Genomic DNA, 23231 nt, shown 5'->3' on the forward strand with positions numbered 1-23231 from the left:
AGGATCAAATGATTCAAGATTACATAAAGGATCCCAGCATGGATGTAAGATAAATATTAATTTAAATCAATTATTAGGCTGAATGTGCTGAGTACATTCATTGAAACCAGGTCAAAACCAACAAAAATTAAATTATCAATTTTTAAAGCATCCACAATGGTGAAGGCACTTTCAATGTTATATTAGAGAGAAATCTTTTCATAAAGAAAAAAGACATTCTGAAAGAAGATACAGTAGAATACTATTCAGCCACGAAAAAAATAATGAAATCCTGTCATTCACAGCAACATGGATAAGCCTAGAGGACATTATGTTAAGTGAAACAAGTCAGACACAAAAAGATAAATGTCACAGGTTCTCACTCATATGAGGGAGCTAAAAAAATTTAACCTTACAGAAGTAGAGAGGAAAATTATGGTATTAGATGCTGGGAAGTGTTGTGGGGAGGGAAAGATAGGAGAGGTTGATTAATAGATACAAAATTACAGCTGGGTAGGAAGAATAAGTTCTAGTGTTCTATAGCACTGTCTAGTGAGTATAACAACAATTCCTTGGATATTTTCAAACACCTAGAAGAGAAGGTTTTCAGTGTTCCCAAAACAAAGAAAGGATAAATGTTTAAGGTGATGAATATCTTAATTACCCTGATTTGATCATTATGCATTGCATGCGTGTATCTGTATATCACCTTGTATCCCATAAATATGTGCAATTATTACACATTAACTAAAAATGAAAGAAAAAGTCCTGGAGAAACATTATAGAAATCCAAATTGAGAAGCATTCTATAAATAACTGGCTGATTTTATCGGTTTCAAAAGGTAAACATACATTTTAATAAAGGACAAAGTCAACAACATTTTTTTTAAATGTGCAGTGAAAGAAGGCTCTGAGGGTACTTCTTCCTCCACAACCACTCCTGACAGGCATAAGTCACTTCCATCTGCTTCCATTATAGCTTCTAGAATTTTCTCACTATCAAACCTTGGGAAGAAAGGCAGGGCCAGATAGTGGCAAATAGGGGAAGCAGAGAGATTAGGTGGCCCAATGTGAATGAAGAATTATCAAATTGAAATTTCTAGCTCTTCTTCGTCTTCAGATGAAACATTTCCCAAGAATTTGAGTTCCAAACATACAGCAAAATATCATTCATATTTCTTGTATCTAGATCTTTTGTCTTTTAAATTGATGGAAAGTAAAAATATTTTTTTCAAAACCAAGAAGTTGCCTGTTGTACAGATTAGCACATTTTCTAACAGGATATTACTAGCAGTATCGCTAGACGGTATTGCTGTCATAATCAGATCTTAATTTGCTGAGAACAATATCTCCACAGGAATGACTTTTAGCCATTCAGACGTGATCGCTTTCTGAATATTCAATATCCAGAAAGAATTACATGTCATTGTTCTTTTTCCCAGCTTTAACAAAAAGAAAACTTGATAAATTACAATGGAAATAAACAAGGTTTTTCTCCCCCTCCTTTTTCCCCTGAATTTATTCTTATTTTTTTCCAATTTAATCTGTTGCCTATTAAGCAGAAATTGACTTCAGATCTTTCATTAATATGGTTCAGAGACTCTCATTCCAATGGTTTAGCTTGACCACTAGCCTGGCACCAATCATTGACCTCTTTGTCTTTTAATTATTTGAATCTCATGAAGATACTATCCATAGGGCTCAAGTCCTTGGGCAAGCTAGTAAGCATTGGAGGAGCTGTTATGAGATCAATAGTGCAAATACTTCCAGGAAATATAGGAATGCCAACATTTCACTCAACAGAAGCATAAAATCACACAGAAAGCTTAAATTGTTATGATTTTTCTTTTGTATTTTCAAGAGGCAGAGGGACAGGACTAAGCAGTATATTGCAACTTGACTTTGGCATGGAACCGAAAGAAAAATAGAAAATACGGGTTGAACCACTAGTACAGAAGAGATAATGTCAATAGAGTAAAATATTTCCCCTGGCCAGAGGCATCCCTATAGTATATAAATTTTAGGTAGTATCAAAGCAAGCTGAGCTTTATATAATCATCAGTATAAGTGTCATCTATATAAGTTATCAATATAAATGTCTAAAAACTCAGTTTTATAGCAACTCTAACCAGCTGAGGTTGAGAAACCAACTTATGCAACTGTTCAAGCTGAACAGGCTATCAGCACTAATGAAGAGAGCTAATCATAGAAGATACTATCTATATAAGACTCAATGAGGTCTTAAATCAGGTTAGCTGACTCTCTTAGACAATGTAATTTGTGACTCATCTCTGGAAAACTTATTAGATGCAAAAAGGTTCTGAGAGGACACTTGGAAGGGCCAAAGCAAGGTAGCCTAATAGATAATATCAGAAAGATTGGAAACAATGGGGACAGAGGTCATATATATTTAAATTGAGTAAAAATTATCCATTTTTGTTTGGTTATCTATACAATGACATAAACCCTCAAAGACTGTGTGTACTCAGCTATAAAAAGAATAAACAAGACTGAAAACCAGAATTACTCATTCTCTGAGATTCAATCTAATAATGATAAAAGTAACAAGAATAATATATTTTATCTATAAATAACTTTCCTTTTCTTACTATTATGACTTTATTTTCCTAATAGCCCTATGAGATGGGTAAAGAAAGGTAAAATTGTCCCCCACTCTATACAAGGCCAAACAAAGGTCTCAAGATCTTAATTGATTTACTTAAATTAGCAATAAAAATAGGTTGAAAACTCAAGACAACAGATTCTTTATTTCACAGGAGACGCTAGAAAAGTTAATGTGATTCTCATAAAATAAACCTGATTACAGCCACAAGATACCAATGTGGAATTTCCTTGACAGATTTGGAAACAAAGTCATATTTGCCTATTCATCACTCTGAACCTACCCTTCTGTGTGCTTTTGCCTTTATTTAGAAAGCATAAAAAATAATACTAATGGGCAAATATATCTAATCTACTATCATTAGAAACTTATTTAGGAAGTTTAGGACTTAAAAGTCATAGTACATAAAATGGACCACATAAAATATCGACATATAAAATTTCAAAAGATAGTATATATAAGGTGTAAACACAAATATAATCAAGAATAGAAATAATTTTTTTAACAAAATAAAGAGAATCTAGAAGATCCCTATAGTAGGCATCATACTTAGTGGTAAGTATGAAAATGAAAAGAAATTCTTTTTAAAACCAGGGGAAAAAACCCAAGAATGTCTGCTACTACTTTTATTTTTCATTATCGCGCTTAATGTCAAAACAATTCAGCAAGAAAATAAAAGAGAAATTAACCAGGGATTAATATCAGAAAGGAAAAGTTAAAAACTATCTTTTTTGAAGTAATGGGTTATACAATGAAAATGAAAAAAACAAATCAGTGCTAGTTAAAATTTCTTTAGAAGGCTGGATATAGATGTTAATCCCAAAATCAATAGCTTTCCTATAACTCATTAATATCTAATTATAAAATATAATGTTTTAAGTTTCCATTTTTAAAAAACATTTATTTTTATTTTGAACTAATTACGGATTCACAGAAAGTTGCAAAGATAGCACAGACAGTTTCCATGTACTCTTCACCTGTCATGTCCCAATGATTATTTCTTATAGAATGATAGTACAATATCAAAGCAAGAAAACTGATACTGGTCTAATGTGTGTGTATATTTTCACATCACATTATCATGTATGTAGATTCATATAGCCACCATCACAATCAAGATACAGAGCTGAAAGATCTTCCACATGCTTCCCTGAGGAGATGTAGCACACACCTATTCCCTTCCTCCCCACCATTCCTAACACCTACCAGCAATTAATTTGTTCTCCATCTCTATAATTTTGTGACATTAAGAAGGTTAACAAATTGAGTTATACAGCATGTGACCATTTAAGAATGGCTTTTTTTGCTCAGCCTAATGCCCTTGAAAAAAATGGACATTTTGAATATTATAATGTGGCAATTCTAGAAATCTCATTCATCCCCTTCCTCAGAGCCTTTTGTAGTTTATTGTAGGCACTAGCTACTTGTTTAATGACTTTTCTAAACTATTTTTTGTGAAGTCTGTATTCTTTGTAACATGTGGTATCTGAAGTCTCTGCCCTTTTAGTTTGGATTTAGCTATTGTTTTGACAGATTTTCTTGAACTCCAGAATGCCAGAAGCCAGCTGAAAGGACAGAGAAGTAGAAGGTGGAGGGAAGGTGGAGGAGAAGGAAAAGAAGAAAAGAAGGAATAAAAAAAGAAAAAGAAACGCTCTCCCAGTTTTTGCAGATTTGCTCTACACTGGTTCCCTCCTTCAATATTTAATTGGGCTATTTACAAGCCTGCCTTAGCCTTTGATTCCTGCTTGCACTGAACCCAGGGATGAGTCAGAGGTGAAATGTTTGGGTCTTCTCAAGTCTTTTCTGATCATACCTTCTGCCCTGGACGTGCATGTGGCATTTCCCAGCCTTTCGCTTTGGTTTTGTCATGTGATTTGCTTTGGCCAACTGGTTAATAGACACAAGCCAAGCAAGAGCATGAAATGTGCTTGAGCAGTTAAGAAGTGCTCCCTCTTGTGCCTCTGTCATTGTCATGGGAAGAACATGTCCTCCCCACTGGTCCAAAGAGAATGAAAGACACAGATTTACATCTCCTATGAGCCAACAAGATCCATCCATTTATGTGTAGTTTGCTTCTAAGAACCCAGCTATCAGTGAATAATAGCAAGATGGGGAAAGGATAATCCTGCCTAAAAATGGATAGAGAGCTTAAAGATGGGGGAGGGACAGCATTAGGATATACACCTAATGTAAATGACAAGTTAATGGGTGCAGCACACCAACATGGCACATGTATACATATGTAAAAAACCTGCACGTTGTGCACATGTACCCTAGAACTTAAAGTATAATAAAAAAATATATATACATAAAAAATAAGTACTTTAACACACATGCACATACAAACAAACAATGGAAGTGTTAGTTTACTGTGATAAGTACAAATTATTTATTCTTAAAAACTTATACTAGGAAATAGCAGATAGGGGAATTTCGTGAGCACAGTTTTTCAAGTCTACTTAATTCCTCATGTATGATCCCTGAGGTTTTGCCTGTCTATGCCAAGTTTCGTATGTCCCCAACCACATAACTCTGAACAGCCTACTTAACTACCTCGTATAGTTGGAAAGACTGACATTAGCAAGTCGCATACAAGGATGTAACATTTTGTTTTCTGACATGTTTTCTATCAACCCCATCAATGCTATCTTGCAAAACTTCCATAAGTTTGTAACAACTGGGCTTTGCACATGTATAATCATAATGTAACTTTATAAGACATTCATGGTCTGTAATGATAGAATACAGCAGATCTTACCTGGACCTACCACAGGAGACTTACCTTGTGTTTACAGCCAAACAGCAAACAATCTCCCAAATGAATAAATGAACATATTTACCCATTCTTCATATTTACATACTTTTCCCCTAGTAATGAATAGTAGCCCTTGTGTAGGTTTTTAAATGTTTTATGTCAATAGCTTTTAGGCTACAAATGTTTTTTGTTACATGGATGAATTAGTGGTGAATTCTGAGATTTTAGTGCACTCAACACCCAAGTAGTGTACATTGCACCTAATTTATTGGGTTTTTTTTTATCCCTATCCCTCTCTCACTCTCCCCCTTCTGAGTCTCTAAAATCTATTATATCAGTCTGTATGCCTTTGTGTACTCATAGCTTAGCTCCTACTTGTAAGTGAGAACATATTGATTTTGGTTTTCCACTCCTGTGTTACTTCACATAAAATAATTAGAGATTATTCTATGTGAAAAATTACTTCACATAGAATAATTAGATTAGAGATTATTCTATGTGAAGAGAGTATTCTATGGACACTTAGGTTGGTTCCACATCTTTACAATTGTGAATTGCCTGCTATAAACATATGTGTGCAAGTATCTTTTTCATATAATGACTCTTTTTCCTTTGGGTGGATACCCAACAGTGGGATTGCTGGATCTAATTGTAGATCTACTTTTAGCTCTTTAAGGAATCTCTATACTGTTTTATACAGAGGGTGTATTCATTTACGTTCCCACCAGCAATGTACAAGTGCCCTTTTCCCGATATCCATGCCAACATCTATTATTTTTTGACTTTTTAATAATGGCCATTCTGAAGGAATAAAGTGGTATCTCATTGTGGTTATAAATTACATTTCCCTGCCAGGCGCAGTGGCTCACGCCCGTAATCCCAACACTTTGGGAGGCGGGCAGATCACTTGAGGTCAGGAGTTCGAGACCAGCCAGGCCAACATCGTGAAACTCCATCTCTACTAAAAATACAAAAATTAGCCAGGTGTGGTGGCACATGCCTGTAATCCAAGCTACTTGGGAGGCTGAGGCAGGAGAATCACTTGAACCCGGGATGCGGAGGTTGCAGTGAGCCAAGATCATGCCACTACACTCCAGCCTGGGTGACAGAGACTCTGTCTCAAAAACAAAAACAAAAAAAATGCATTTCCCTGATGATTAGTGATGTTGAGCATATTTTTATATGTTTCTTGGCCATTTGTATATCTTCTTCTGAGAAATGTCACTCATGTCCTTTGCCAACTTTTTAATGGGATTAGTTGTTGTTGTTGTTGTTTTCCCTTGGTGATTTGAGTTCTCTGTAGATTCTGAATACTAGTCCTTTGCTGGATGTGTAGTTTGCAAATACTTTCACCCATTCTGTGGGTTGTCTGTTTATTATTTATTTTGCTGTGCAGAAGATTTTTGTTTAATTAGGTCCCATTTATTTATTTGTGTTTTTGTTGCATTTGCTTTTGGGGCCTTAGTCAAGAATTATTTGCCTAGGCTGATGTAGAATAATTTTTCCAATGTTGTCTTCTAGAATTTTTATGGTTTCAGGTCTTAGATTTAAGTCTTTGATCCATCTTGAGTTGATTTTTGTATATAGTGAGAGATTGGGATACAGTTTCATTCTTCTACATGTGGCTTACTAGTTTTCCCAGCACCATTTATTAAATAGGGTGCCCATTCCCCAATTTACATTTTTGTATGCTTTGTTGAAGATCAGTTGGCTATACATATTTGGCCTCTTTTCCGGATTCTCTATTATGTTCCATTGGTCTATGTGCCTACTTTTATAACAGTATGATTCTGTTTTGGTAACTATAGCCTTATAGCATAATTTGAAATCTGGTAATGTGATGCCTCCAGATTTTTTCTTTTAGCTCAGGTTTGTGCTGACTATTTGGGCTCTTTTTTGATTCCATATGGATTTTAAGATTGTTTTTTCTAATTCTGTGAAAACTGATGTTGGTATTTTGATGGGAATTGAATTAAATCTCTAGATTGCTTTGAGTAGTATGTTCCTTTTCTCAATATTGATTCTTCCAATGCATGAGCATGATACATGTTTTCATTTGTTTGTGTTATCTCTGATTTCTTTCAGCAGTGTTGTGTAGTTCTCATAGAGATCTTTTACTTCCTTGGTTAAGTATATTCCTAGGTATTTTATTATTACTATTTTTTGCAGCTGTTGTAAAAGGGATTGAATTCTTTATTTGATTCTCAGCTTGGTCACTGTTGGTGTATAGCAGTGCTACTGATTTGTGTACATTGATTTTGTAACCTAAGACTTAACTGAATTAGTTTATCAAATCTAAGAGTCTTTTGGAGAAGTCTTTAGGATTTTCTAGGTATACAATCATATCATTTGCAAACAGCAAGAGTTTGACCTCCTCTTTTCCATTTTGGATGCCCTTTATTTGTTTCTCATGCCTAACTGCTGTGGCTAGTGCTTCCAGAACTATGTTGAATAGGAGTGGTGAAAGTGGGCATCCTTGGCTTGTTCTTGGAAGATGTGCTTTCAGCTTTTCCCAATTCAGTATAATATTGGCTGTCAGTTTGTCATATGTGGCTTTTAATATTTTGAGGTAGTCCCTTCTATGCCTAGCTTTTTCAGAGTTTTTATCACAAAGCGTGCTGGGTTTTGTCAAATGCTTTTTCTGCATCTGTTGAGATGATCATATGGTTTTTGTTTATAATTCTGTTTATGTGGTTTACCACATTTATTGACTTGCATATGTTAAACCATCCCTGCATCCCTGGGATAAAACCCACTTGATCATGATGAATTATCTTTTTGATGTGCTTTTGGATTCAGTTAGCTAATATTTTGTTAAGAAGTTTTGCTTCTATGTTTATCAGAGAAATTGGTGTGTAGCTTTTTGAAAGAGAAATATGGCTCTGTTCCGCCCAGCTCACTGGCGGTCAGAGTTTAAGGTTATCTCTCTTATTCCCTGAACAATTGCTGTTATCCAGTTCTTTTTTCAAGGTGCCCACATTTCATATTGCTCAAACACACATGCTGTACAGTTTGTGCAGTTAATGCAATTATCACATGGTCCTGAGGCAACATACATCCTCCTCAGCTGACAGGATTAAGACATTAAAGTAAAGACAGGCATAGGAAATCACAAGGGTATTGATTGGGGAAGTGATAAGTGTCCATGAAATCTTTACAATTAATGTTTAGAGACTGCAGTAAAGACAGGCATAAGAAATTATGAAAGTATTAATTTGGGGAACTAATAAATGTCCATAAAATCTTCACAATCCATGTTCTTCTGCCATGGCTTCAGCCAGTCCCTCCATTTGGGGTCCCTGACTTCCCGCAACAGTTTTTTTTTTCTTGTGTCCTTTCCTGGTTTTGGTATGAGGGTGATACTAGCTTCATAGAATGATCTAGGGAGCACTCTTTTCTTAATCTTTTCAAATAGTTTCAGTGGGATTGACACCAGTTCTTCTCTGAATATCTGGTAGAATTCAGCAGTGACTCCATCTGGTCCTGGGCCTTTTTTTTTTTTTTTTTTAGATGGAGTCGCGCTTTGTCACCCAGGCTGGAGTGCAGTGGCACGATCTCGGCTTACTGCAAGCTCTGCCTCCTGGGTTCACGCCATTCTCCTGCCTCAGCCTCCCAAGTAGCTGGGACTACAGGCACCCACCACCACGTCCAGCTAATTTTTTTTGTATTTTTAGTAGAGACAGGGTTTCACTGTGTTAGCCAGGATGGTCTCGATCTCTGACCTCGTGATCTGCCCGCCTCGGCCTCCCAAAGCGCTGGGATTACAGGCGTGAGCCACTGTGCCCAGCCTGGTCCTGGGTTTTTTTTGTGTGTTGGCAATGTTTGAATTACTGATTCACTCTTGCTGCTTGTTATTGGTCTGTTCAAGGTTTCTATTTCTTCCTTATTTAATCTAGGAGGTTTGTATGTTTCCAGGAACGTGTCAGTTTCCCCTAGGTTTTTCTAGTGCACATAAAGGTGTTCATAGGGGTCTCAGATGATCTTTTGTATTTCTGAGGTGTCAGTTGTAATGTCTCCAGTTTCATTTCTAATTAAGCTTATTTGGACCTTCTCTCTTTCCTGGGTTAATCTAGCTAATGGTCTATAAATTTTGTTTCTTTTTCAAACAACCAGCTTTTTGTCCCATTGATATTTTGTAATTTTTTTGTTTGAATTTTATTTAGTTCTGCTCTGATCTTTGTCATTTCCTTTATTCTTCTGCATTTAGGTTTAGTTTGTTTTTGTTTCTCCAGTTCCTTGAGGAATGACATTAAGTTGTCAATTTGTGCTCTTTCAGACTTTTTGATGTAGGCATTTAGTACTATAAACTTTCCTCTTAGCACTGTTTTTTGCTGTATCCCAGAGAGATTATGATGACTTTCTCATTATTGTCATTCAATTCAAAGAATTTTTAAATTTACATTTTGATTTTATTGTTAACCGAGATATTATTCAGGAGATTATTTAATTTCCATGTATTTGTAGAATTTTGAGGATTTGTTTGGGAGTTGATTTCTAGTTTTATTTCACTGTAGTGTGAGAAGATACTTGATATGATTTCAATTTTTTAATGTATTGAGACTGGTTTTGTAACCTATTATATAGTCTATCTTGGAGAATGTTCCATGTGCTGATGAGAAGAACGTATATTCTGTAGATCTTGAGTAGAGTTTTCTATAAATATCTGTTAAGCCCATTTATTCTAGTGTGTCATTTAAGTCCATTGTTTCTCTGTTTACTTTAAGTCTTGAAGATCTGTCTAGTCCTGCCTGTGGTGTACTGAAGTCTCTCACTATTATTGTTTTGCTATTTATCTCATTTATTAGGTCTAGTAGTAATTATTTTATGCATCTAGGAGCTTCAGTGTTTTGTGCATATAAATTTCTATTGTAATATCTTCTTGCTGAATTAATCCTTTTATCATTACATATTGACTGTCTTTGTCTTTTTTTAACTGTTGTTGCTTTGAAGTCTGTTTTTTCTAAGAATAGCTATTCCTGCTCACTTTTGGCTTCCATCTGCATGGAATAGCTTTTTCCACTCCTTTACCTTGAGTTTATATGAATCCTTCTGTGTTAGGGGAGTCTCTTGAAGACAGCAGATATTTCTACTGTGATTTTCTAATTCATTCTGCCATTCTGTATCTTTTAAGTGATGCATTTAGGGCATTTACATTCAATGTTAATATTTAGACATGAGGTACTGTTCTCTTCATCATATTAATTGTCACATAGATAGGGTTTTTTCCCCATTGTGTTATTGTTTTATAGGACTTGTGAGTTTTAAGTTTTCAAGAGGTTCCATTTTGGTGCGTATTGAACTTCTGTCTCAAGGTTTAGAACTCCTTTTAGTATTTCTTGTAGTGCTGGTTTGGTAGTGACAAATTCCCTCAGAATTAGTCTGAAAATGATTTAATTCTCTTTCATTTATGGAACTTAGCTTTATGGGATACAAAATTCCTGGCCGACAGTTGTTCTGTTTAAGGGGGTTGAAGGTAGGACCCCAGTCTCTTCTGGCTTGTAAGATTTCTGTCAAGAAGTCTGTTGCTATTCTGATAGGTTTTCCTTTGTAAGTTACCTGATTCTTTTGTCTTACATCTCCTAGAATTATTTCCTCCATGTTGACTTTACTCAGCCTGGTGACTATATGTCTTGGTGAAGATTTTCTTGCAAAATTTTCTCAGGAGTTCTTTGAGCTTCTTCGATTTGGGTATCTAGAGCTCTAAGAAGGCCAGAGAAGTTTTCCGCAAGTCCTTCCTCAGATAAGTTTTCCAGACTTATTTTCTCTTCTCCCTCAGGAACACCAGTTATTCTTAGGTTTGACCATTTTACATAATCCCATATTTCTTGGAGTCTTTGTTTCTTTTGATTCTTATTTATTTTTGTCTGTTTTGGCTAATTCAAAAGCCTTGTCTTCCAGCTCTGAAATTCTTTCTTCTACTTATTCTGGTCTATTGTTAAAACTTTCCACTGCAGTTTATAATTCCCTCAGTGTGTCTTATTTCCAGAAGTTCTGATTGGTTTTTCTTGATATCTATCTCTAGAAATTTTTTCATTCATATCCTGAACTGCCTTTTAAACTTCTTTATGATGGTTTTCACCTTTGCCTGCTATCTCCTTGAGTAGCTTAATAATTGATCTTCTAAATTCTTTATCTGGTATTTCAAAGATTTCATCTTAGTTTGGGTTCATGGCTGGAGTGCTAATGTGATCTTATTGGAGTGTTATAGCACCCTGTTTTGTATATTACCAGAGTTATTTTTCTGGTTCCTTTTCATTTGGGTAGACTATTTCTCCTAATTATTCTTAAATTTATGTTTGATTTGACTCTGTTTCTTTTGTTTTTACATTTCTTTTTTGCCCCTAAGGATGAGAATTTAATGCTTACAACTAATTATAGCCTAATTTAGTTCTTGGTGCTTTCAAAGAAGAAGGCTCTGTAAGAGTTCTTTGGTTATAAAGAGTCTTTGTATGATGGCTTTCTCATATGCTGGTTGTAGTAGCAATGTACTCTGTATGAGCAAGTTCACTATCTCCTGTGGGGTTGGAATGGTAGAAGTCTCTTAAAACAACTCATTCTCCCATGGCATGCACTTTCTTATTTATTTCTCTTCCCAAGTATTTTATGTACTGGTTTGATGGTTCAGGCTTCAGGCCAGTGGGAGAGGTATCCCTCAGTAGGAACCTGTTGTGGCTAAAGCAGGTGAATAAATGAAGGCCTAGCCTTGATAGAGGCAGCTAGAGGAGCTCTCAATGAGTTTTAAGAGGTCTTATCTGGGGGAAAGGTCGGAGCCACCTCAGCTTCCCTGCCAAGTCAGCAGGAACGTTATCCACCTCTCAGACACACTTCTGACCCAGCACTCCAGCTATTCAGATAAGACAGACACCTCTTTTCATCTGCAGGAATGTTGATGTTCCAAACAGAGAGGAATTGTGACTCTGTCTCTCACGCAAACCTAAATCTAGAGGGTGCTCCTACTGCGGGGGTGCAGTCACCCTAACATGTTCCAGAAAGGCTGTCTATAGTTGCACCCATGCCAAACTCCCATGGAAGAAGCCCCAACTGTGTCTATGGTAGTGGACAGGGGGAGAAAGACTTCCTCTTTTCCAAGTCCCTTCTCATGCACCAGGACTAGCTGACTGTTGGGATAGGGCTGAAGATTTTCCCTGCTGAACCCAGCACTTATGCTGTGCCTCTGCTGAAAGAAGCTTTCCACAATGGAAGGATTGGTGCTCAAGACCTGTTGTCCAGATTCTTTTGTTCCACAAGGTGTTCCCTTGATATGGTACACTCACTCTTCCACTAGGAGTGGGGATCCCTGGAAGCCATACTGCTATGAGTGTTATTGCTCCTCTGAGTCTAGCCATCCACTCCAGGCTGGTGTTGGGAAATGTCTGTAAGGGATCCAGTGATGTGACCTGTCCTCAAGTTTCCCAGCAGTGGGTGCCAGTGCCAGCTCTAATGGGGGGTGGCAGGGGAGTGACACAGATCCTGTGAAATTCCCTGGTTATTGATAACCTTGGTGTGTTGGCTTTCTTGAATACCAGTTATAAAAGTAATGAACTAATCACCTGGACAGACTCAGGATCTCCTGGTTAGCCAGACTGCTTCAGGCAGTAATGATATCTGAGATCACTCAGCCATTTTCTCCTTCCTCAGCACAGTGTTATTCTCCAGGATATACTGTAATGAACTATGTTGGTTGGCCTCCAGTCAGGATGTGGTGCTTGCAAAAGAGCACCAGCTATGGTAGTAGCAGTGAGATTTTTACTTACCTTATGGTGCCCAGGGTGGGTACCTAGTTTCTCAGGCAATGGTCAGGGCCATGTATCTCCCAAGAAATACTATCTTTTGTGTTAAGCTACCAGAACCAGAGCAGGTAGCAGGGCAAAGCCATGAGGGGACTGGGTCCGGCAGGTTTGTACTTTGGGTCTCCATGTGCAGGGCAAGCAGCAGCCCAATAGGGAGCAGCCTCCTGCTTTCCTCAAAGAGTCCATAGATTTCTTTGGTTTTCCTGTTCAATTCTGTGTCACTTCTTGAAATACAGTTTACTATGTGAATCTGTTCACCCTATTTTGTCCTTCCAAGTGGGGGAGGTATGGTATCAATGCCTTTAACCTGCCATCTTCCCTCCTGCAGGTCTTACACAATTATTGTATCAAAAGTAAGTATCTTTGTGTACTAAATCACATATACATACAAAGACATGGTCTATAATTTATCTCTATACCCAGTAGGTATGAACACCAACAGTACTATTCCAGTGACCTATTTGTGATATTCATCTTTTTTTCCTGACACATTCATTGATTGTATGTGCACATTCTTCAAATGTAATGTGGTTTCTGTGCTTGAGGATAATGTGAAAGCAATTGAAGAATGACTCAAAAACTCTCCATTCTTCAACTCCTTGGAGTATGATATAGTTTGGATGTTTACCCCCTCCAAATCTCATGTTGAAATGTGATCCCCAATGAAGGTGGGAGGTGTTTGGGTCATGGTGATGGATCCCTCATGAATGGCTTGGTGCCCTCCCCATGGTAATAAGTTCTTGCTCTGTTAGTTCACCCAAGAACTGGTTGTTTAAAAGAACCTGGCATCTCTCTTGTTCCGTCTCTTACCATGTGACATGCCTGCTCCTCCTTCACTTTCCACCATGAGTAAAATCTTCCTGAGGCCTCACCAGAAGCCAAGCAGATGCTGTTGCAATGCCTGTACAGCCTGCAGAAATGTGAGCCAAATAAACCCTTTTTCTTTATATACCCAGTCTTAGATATTTCTTTATAGTAATGCAAAACAAACTAATACTGTCTATGTGTATATATATATATATATATATGCATATGTGTGTGTGTGTTTAATGAAATTAAAGAAATAATCTACCAAGAGGAAGTAAAAGATAATGTCTTATTATCATGAGTTCAGCAAGTTTCACACATTGCATTTGGCAATTATATTGGTTAAGTTAACTGTGTGTGTCAAGATAGTGACTTCAACAGCTGCAACAGTCAAACCTTGAAACCTCAGTGGCTTAACCCAACAAACATTTATTTTTTCCTCACATTATGGTCTGATAAATCTCATGCAGCTCTCCTTGGTGGATTTTCTCTCAGATTTAACTTAGCAGCCTGGCTACTTCCATTTTGCAACTCCATCATTGAGGATTCTTCTCTTCCAACTACATGTGTGAAAGGAGAGCACAGAAAGCATTGTCCTGACCTCATGCAACACATCACTCTTGCTCATCAAAATTCCTTTTATTGCTTAGTCATTTGGTCCCAATCTAATTACATGCAGGCTTGGAAATTCACTCTTCTTATATATCCAGGAAAAGAAAACTATGACACGAACATCCTTAACATTACAAATTTGTATTATTTCTTATTTACATAAAGTCCACACAACAGAGAACAGGCTTGAGAGAGGGCAAGCTCTGTTCCCCACAATTATTCAGCAGCCCAGTCTTACGGAGGTTTCACTTTGCTTACATGTAGCCTTGAAAGTTGTTTTGCAAGTAGAAATCCATCCGAAAGAGGAGGGAAGGGACAAAGAATGGAAAGCTTCCCTCACTTCTTAAGCACACAACCTTAAGTAACACACAATAGTTATGCTCATATAACAGTTCCATGAAGTAGTCTCATTTTACCACCTAGATACAAGGAGAAGGAGGAGAGGTTGAGAAATGGAATTCCTAGCCAGACAGCAACTTTGCAGCAGCAACTCCACATTACAAAATGGAAGTATCAATGTTTGGTGGACAACCAGTCATTGCTAATTTGGTTCATTGGCCAGGTATCTCTCCCGACCCAAGCCAGACCCCAGAAAAGCCAGTGGTCAAGCTTTGCAGTCGTAAGACAAAAGTTTTCTATTATAAGTTTATTTGTAGTGCAAAAATTTTAAAGAATCGAAATTTTTAAGTAAAAAGAAACCAAGAATTTAATATTACATCTACTAGATGTTAAGTTATTCTGGCCATTAAAAATACAAGTTTTATAAAAAGAATGCAAAACCATATGCTCATAACACATAAAAAATGATTGAGGAAACAGTAGAAGACTACTTAAAAAGTGAGATATTATCTATAGAAAAGTAATAATATTAGATAAATAAGATTAGTAAGGATTTTTTTCTTTTCTTATTTTTCACACTTTCTTTTGAAATACTTTATACATTTTTACAAATAAATACCCACCAATGTACACATGCACACACATACACACAGCACAGATTGGCAAGAGAAAAATTGATACCAAATAGAGATTTTAAAGTCTTAATGAACCCTTAAAACTATGAAATATGTATGAAATTCTACCCTTATAAGTGGGTATCCTTTAATCATGCATTGTATTTTTATTCCAAAAAATAAGTTTTCAGATTATTAGAGATAGAAAATATACATCTTTGCCTGCTTTACATCGTTCCCCTTTTCCCATTTTGAAAAAGCTCAAAAAAAAGCTTCTGTAAGAAACCTGAAAATAAACTAGATCTTTGATAAAATAAACAAACAAATATTACTCTAACTTTGCGTGTGTATAGATATGACTCCCAATTGTAGTGAATACTTGCCAGAACGAGAGAGATACTGAGAGGGGAGGCTGAGACTGAAGAGCTCCTGCTAAACCCCTCAGATTAGTAAGTTTTTCAAAGTTAGTGACAAAGCATGAGGGAAAATTCATAACCTCTTGACAAAATAATTCCTCGTCTGCAACAAGAGTAGGACATATGGGCTGCTGTAGGATCTTTCTCTTTGTGTGGAACAACACTAAATGCCACAGAGGGTCATGTTGAAGACCTTTATAACCACACCACACACAAGGCAGAGAAGACTCTGAGCGAGAATCTTGCAGCAATATGCCAGGCGCAGTGGTTCACGCTTGTAATCCTAGCAATTTGGGAGGCCAAGGTGGGTGGATCACCTGAGGTCAAGAGTTTGGGACCAGCCTGGCCAACATGGTAAAACCCCATCTCTACTAAAAATACAAAAGTTAGCAGGGTGTGGTGGCAGGCCTCTGTAATCCCAGCTACTCGGGAGGCTGAGGCAGGAGAATCACTTGAATCTGGGGGTCCAAGGTTACAGTGAGCCGAAATCGTGCCACTTCACTCCAGCCCGGGCGAAAGAGCAAAACTCTGTCTCAAAAAATAAATAAATAAATAAATAATATATTAATAAAAGAAAAGGAAGGGCTAAACTTGCTAGCAGCATATACACTGCAGAGGAAAAATCTAATAAGAGGCTTCCCTGTAAGCCAGGCAGATTTCTATCTACCTCTGAGTTTACTCTTTCCTCCTTTCCTTCACTATCAGCTAGCTCATCTCAGGAAGAACTTGGCTCATTCAAAGATGATCAATAAGTCAAAAGAATAAGTACAAGATGTATAAGACTACTAAAGGAAAAGGAAAGAAAAAGATTTGGCAAATATTAGTAATGGGCTGGGGGAACATTTCTCCTTCACTCCTCATGCTTCTCTTTGTGGTGGAAGTTCCTAGCTCTCTCCACACCCTCACATGTTACTCCCTAGAGGAAGAGGAGTGACTTCGTCAGATTGATAGGCTTTAAAATAAAGATGGGCAACTGAGAAGTGGGTTGTGTAAGGAGGACATTTCTCATCCCTTCCCCATGCTGTAGGTCTGTTCTAAGGTCTGCTGCAGAGTAACGGTACTGGGTGGTTTTATACTAAAAGTGTGCTTGCCAATAGATATGTCTCATTTTCCTCTCACTTTTATCAATAAAAAGTGATATTTTGAATTCTAAATGCCTCACTCTCCATTTTATTATTGAATTATTTCCGAACTAGGTAAGAAAGAAAGATGTTGTCTATTGAATGCCTTAGACAAAAAAAGAAAGAAAGAAAGGAAACAAAAAGACCCAATAAAAGACCATTGTGAAGTTCTTTCTTCAGGACATAAGTGGGCAAATTTTTAAGCAGTGAGTTCAAGTATTGAATGAAAAAATAGCAACACAAAGTAGAGACAAAACATTACTTTGATGAAGAGGTCAGGAAAGAAGAAAAAAAGTGTGAATCCAACAAAAAAGTAAAGATTTCCTAGAATCAACAATAAGTGTCATAGACACTACTGTAGTTAGGGGATAGAATAAGGGCTAAAATAATTGGGTAAATTATAGATGAAGAACACAACCAAAACATTAAAAACTATTGCAAATATTCATATAAATATTGACAAAGGTGGAGTGGAGTTAGGAGGTTATTTAAGTCTTCCTACTTTCTCATCCTGGGGACAAAAATCATTATCTAAATCAAGTGATTGAGGCATAAGTATATCCTCAGATATTTCATTCAAAATGAAAATAAGATGATGTGGCTTAAAGTGGGGAGAGGGAAGGCAGGTGAGGTGTGAGGAAATATAGTAATTTTGCAATTATGCTTAGTGGAAAAACAGATTTTTCTAAATAAATGGAGAATTAAGTATACAATATAATTATATATGTGTATATTTTATCATTAGGAAAACTAAAAATAGATGTAACAACTACAAAGTTATCAAAAGGAATATATACAAGCAATACATTGTATATACAGTTGTATATTGTGTGTGTGTTATATAGTAAAACATAAAATTACAAAAGGAACATTAGAAACAGAAAGCAAAAGCAAAATAATGTAATAAACTGAAACCAGAAATATCTGTCATATCAATAAGTATAATGCATAAGCAAATAAATAAAAAGCCAGATTGGATTGAAAACCATAACTCCAAATAATGTTGTTTTAATAGACTCTTCTTGAGTAAAGTGACTCTGAAAACATTAAAAGTCAAAGTATTGGAAAGTGACTTATTTTGAAAGTAATTAAACTAAATCACTATATTTCCTGTATACAAATAACAATCATTTAGAAGGATTATTAAAAGGAGAAAATATCTAAATTAAAGTTAATGCAATACAACAAAGATAAATCAAAAGGGCAATTGTAAATGGAGCAAAGTTATTTCAACGCACATGATAGATGAAGGGTAGAATTCCTTGAAATTATTAAAAGAAGACTAAAATACAATAGGAAATAAAAGTTTTCAAGTAGATCATAGAAATGAAAATATAAGTGGATATGAATACTTTAAAAAAGATGCTTAATCTTACTTATAGTTTAGAAAGTATGAATTCACTTTGTAATGAGGTGCTATCTTTCAATCATCAGATTGAAAAAAACAAAAAAGTTTGGTCACACAGCATTAGGAATTGTATGAGAGAACAAGCATTGCCATATCTCAATGAAAGGCAATTCTGCAGTATCTGCAAAGTATCCATAAACATAAAATTGATATTTCATTTACTGTGTGTGTGTGTGTGTGTGTGTGTGTGTGTGTGTGTGTGTGTGTGTGTTTGGTAACTGGAATATGTCTATTGCAATCTCTGGAAACTGAAAAGAAGAGTGATATCTGAGGAGAGACGAGGATGGGAAGGAAAAGCACTTTCCATTTATGCCATTCCAAGCCTCAAGTCCTATGTGCACTTATTCCAAAAACAAAGGGGAAAGGGTGGGAGATAAAAAACAGTGATATAGTTTAAATGTTTGTCCCCTCTTAATCTTATGTTGAAATGTAATTCCCAGTGTTGGAGGTGGGGCCTGGTGAGAGGTATTTGGATCATGGCAGTGGATCTCTTATAAATGGCTTGGTGCCATCCCCTTGGTGATCAGTGAGCTCTCACTTGAGTTCACCTGAGTTTGCTTGCTTAAAAGGGTGAGGCACTTCCCCACTCTCTCCCTTGCTCCTGCTTTCCCCATGTGACATGCTGGCTTCCCCTTCACCTTCTGCCATGATTGCAAGCTTCTGAAGCCTCACCATAAGCAGATGCTGGCACCAACCTTCCTGTAAACCCTGTAGAACCATGAGCCAATTAAACCTCCTTTCTTTATAAACTACCCAGCTTCAGCTATCTCTTTATAGTGTCACAAAAACTTACTAATACAAACAGGAAAAGAAGGGTGGAAAAAGAGAAAGGAGGAAAGGAAGAAAGGGAAGGAGAGGGAAGAAAAGGAAAAAGGACCCTGACAGTAAAATTCTGTGTGGCTATTAAAATTGTTAAAGTGTGACATAAAAAGATCCTCAATGTTATACTACTAAATAAAAATGAATATACACTATAGTTTGTATATTGTCCTTTTATACATGAAAAATAAATGGATAGGCATAAGTAAATTCACTGTGGTCACACTCACAAGAAAGGCTGAAAATGAAAGATTAGGAACTCTTGACTTTGCTTTATATTTGATAAACATCATATAAACATTAGCATTTAAGCCTTTTTTTAAAAAAAAAGTATCAATAGGGTTTATCGGGAATTTTGGACAGTAGGTGATTTTTTAAACACTTTTTTTATTTTAAAAACTGTTAACAGCATTTTAAACATTTTTTCAGTCTCAAAGGAAAAAAAAAGTTCCCACTTTCATATATTATCTAGTATATATAGTACCAATGTATTAGTTTGTTTTCACACTGCTATAAAGAACTACTTGAGAGTGTGTAATTTACAAAGAAAAGAGCCTTCATTGACTCACAATTTTTCAGGCTTAATAGGAAGCATGGCTAGGAGGCCTCAGGAAACTTACGATCATGGCAGAAGGTGAAGGGGAAGCAAGCACGTGTTACCATGGTGGAACAGGAGAGAGAGCACAAGGGGGAAAGCACCACAGTTTCAAGTGATCAGATCTTGTGAGAACTTACTCACTATCGTGAGAAGAGCATGGAAGAAATCCACCCCCATGATCCAGTCACCTCCTACCAGGTCCCTTCCCTGACATTTGGGGATTACAATTTGACATGAGATTTCGGTGGGGACACAGAGCTAAACCATATCATTTCACCCCTGGCCCTCCCAAATCTCATGTCCCAAATGGGAGAATTGGCTAAAACAACAGGGCTACAGGTGCCATGCAAGTTTAAAACCCAGCAGGGCAGTCATTAAATCTTAAAGCTCCAAAATAATCTCCTCTCACCCCCACCCCAGGGCACACTGATGCAAGAGATGGGCTCCCCAGCCCTTGGGCAGCTCTGCCCCCATGGCTCTGCAGTGTACAGCCCCACAGCTGCTTTCACAGGCTGGCATTGAATGCCTGCCACTTTTCCTGGTGCATCATTGCAAGCTGTGAGTGGATCTACCATTCTGAGGTCTGGTGGATGGTGATCCTCTTCTCATAGTTCCACTAGGCAGTGTCCCAGTGGGGACTCTCTGTGGGGGCTCCAGCCCCACATTTCCCCTCTGCACTGCCCTAATCGAGGTTCCCCATGAGGGCTCTACCCCTGCAGCAGACTTCTGCCTGGATATCCAGGTGTTTCCATACATCCTCTGAAATCTAGGCAGAGGTTCCCAAACTCTTGCCTTCTGTACACCTGCAGGTCCAACACCACATGGAAGTTGCCAAGGCTTGATGCTTGCACCCTCTGAAGCAACAGCCACAGCTGAAGCTGGAGTGGCTGGGACTCAGGGTGCCATGTTCCTGAGGCTGCATAGAGCAGCGGGACCCTGTACCTAGCTCATGAAACCATTATTCCCTTCTAGGCCTCCAGGTCTATGATGGGTGGGGCTATTGTGAAAATTTCTGAATGCCCTGCAGACATTTCCCCCACTATCTTAGCAATTAACATTCACCTCCTCCTTACTTATGCAAATTTCTTCAGCCAGAAGCTTGAATGGCTTCCCCCCAAAATGGGTTTTTCTTTTCTACAACATGGTTAGCCTACAAATTTTCCAAACTTTTAGGCTCTGCTTCCCTTTTAAACACAAATTTCAGTTTCAGACCACCTCTTTGTGAATTCATATGACTGTATGCTTCCAGAAACAGCCAGGTCAAATCTTGAATGCTTTGCTGCTTAGAAATTTCTTCTGCCAGATATCCTAAATCATCTTTCCCAAGTTCAAAGTTCCACAGATCCCTAGGGCAGGGGTAAAATGCCACCCATGTCTTTGCTAAAGCATAGCAAGAGTAACCTTTGCTCCAGTTACCAGTAAGTTCCTCATCTCCATTCAAGATCACCTCAGCCTGGACTTCATTGTCCATATCACTATCAGCATTTTGGTCAAAACCATTCTCTAGGAAATTCTCTAGGTCAAAAACAAGTCTCTAGGAAGTTCCAAACTTTCCCACACCTTCCAGTCTTCTTCTGAGCCCTCCACACTCTTCCAACCTCTGCCAGTTACCCAGTTCCAAAGTTGTTTCCACATTTTCAGGTATGTTTATATAGTATTCCACTCTCCTGTTACCAATTTTATGTATTAATTTGTTTTCACACTGCTATGAAGAACTACCTGAGATTCAAAACTACCCGAGTCACTGAAAAAGATTTCATTGACTCACAGTTTTGCAGGCTTAACAAGAATCATGGCTAGGAGACCTCAAGAATCTTACAATCATGGCAGAAGGCAAAGAGAAAGCAAGCATGTCTTACCTGGTGGCAAAAGAGAGAGAGCAATGGAGGTAGTGCTACACTTTGAAACTATCAGATCTCATGAGAACTCACTCACTGTCATGAGAACAGCAAAGGAGAAATCCACCCCCATGATCCAATTACCTCCTACCAAGTCCCTCTTCTGACACATGGGAATTGCAATTCGACATGAGATTTTGGTGGGGACACAGAGCCAAATCTTATCAATCAAGAATGTTATCAAGATACTGGCCCTGATTTGGCCCTGATCTCACTAAAGTTGGTGACACTAAGAGCATGTAAAAGGCAGCAACCAATACTCAGTTTCCTAAAGTTGAATGTGTACAGGATCCCCGTTAGTTGGTCTTCTGTGTTTCTGGATTACAGAGCAGCACCTCAGAAGTTTCCTCCAGTTGGGGTCCTAGACCATGTGGTGACCTATCAAAGGATCAGCAGTCAAGTTGGCAGTTTTGGAGGAAAAAGCATAGCAAAAAATTGCTTTTATTTTTTAAATGTAAATGTAAAATTAAATTTTATTTTTTATAGAAATACCATGAAGTTATTTATAATATTTATAGTTATAAACAATTTTTAGATACTTCAAGATCTTTAGAGGTCTGGTTCATCTTGACCAAAGGCTTTTATCATGTCAGTTCTATATTAATTATTTTGTGTTTTAATTTGCGTGTTTCATTGTCACCATGATGTTATATTATATCTCAAATTCACAAAACTGAGTCAATGTCTCAAAGAGGATTCACTGAAATAGCAGCATTACTACTGCAGTTCAGAGTGGGAAAAAAAAGTAATTTTAAATATACTGAGATTAGTGACACTGTAGTTATAGTAATTCCCTACAGGTAGCCCTAAAAGCACAAAAGGAAAGTACAGCTAGAAAGTGAAATGATGAATATCAGAAAATCTGATTTTATTTGGTAGAGCAATCCATTTTGTCCTTTTTCAGTTTGGCACTGTCTGTATGAAACATTATCAAGCAGCATTATGAAGGCACAGAAGTTTACACACCATTTTAAGAAAAAACACAGTGCCCTCACTAGCAGGCAAATTGATCTTTTCCCAGAATGTTTTCCAGTATCAAATTCATTAATTTTGTGGCAAACATACACAGACTAAAAATACATAAGCATCATTCAAAGTTGCACCCTTTCTAGAAAATGCAAATTTCAGTCACCCTATTGACAAGAAGATAGTAAAACAGTGTAAAATTAATGGATGTTTTGTGCAGAAAAAAAGTAGAAAGAGCCATAGGATTGATTTTCAAAGGGTACTGCTAGACATAACACAATGTCACTGGCATTCAGTGTGAGTGAGCAATGACTACCATTCTGTTTGTGGTGCCAGAGACTCAACTTCACACATACAAAGTGTATGAATCTGTTCTTGGTTTACGTGCAGTATATATATGAGAAACATTTTTCTGTTATCCTTTTAAAGCACTTATTCTAAAAAACACATATTATATAAAAGATCTGGTTTCAAAAAACATTTTCT

Source organism: Pan paniscus, chromosome 4 (assembly GCF_029289425.2).
Source record: "Pan paniscus chromosome 4, NHGRI_mPanPan1-v2.0_pri, whole genome shotgun sequence".
Taxonomy (NCBI): Eukaryota; Metazoa; Chordata; class Mammalia; order Primates; family Hominidae; genus Pan; species Pan paniscus.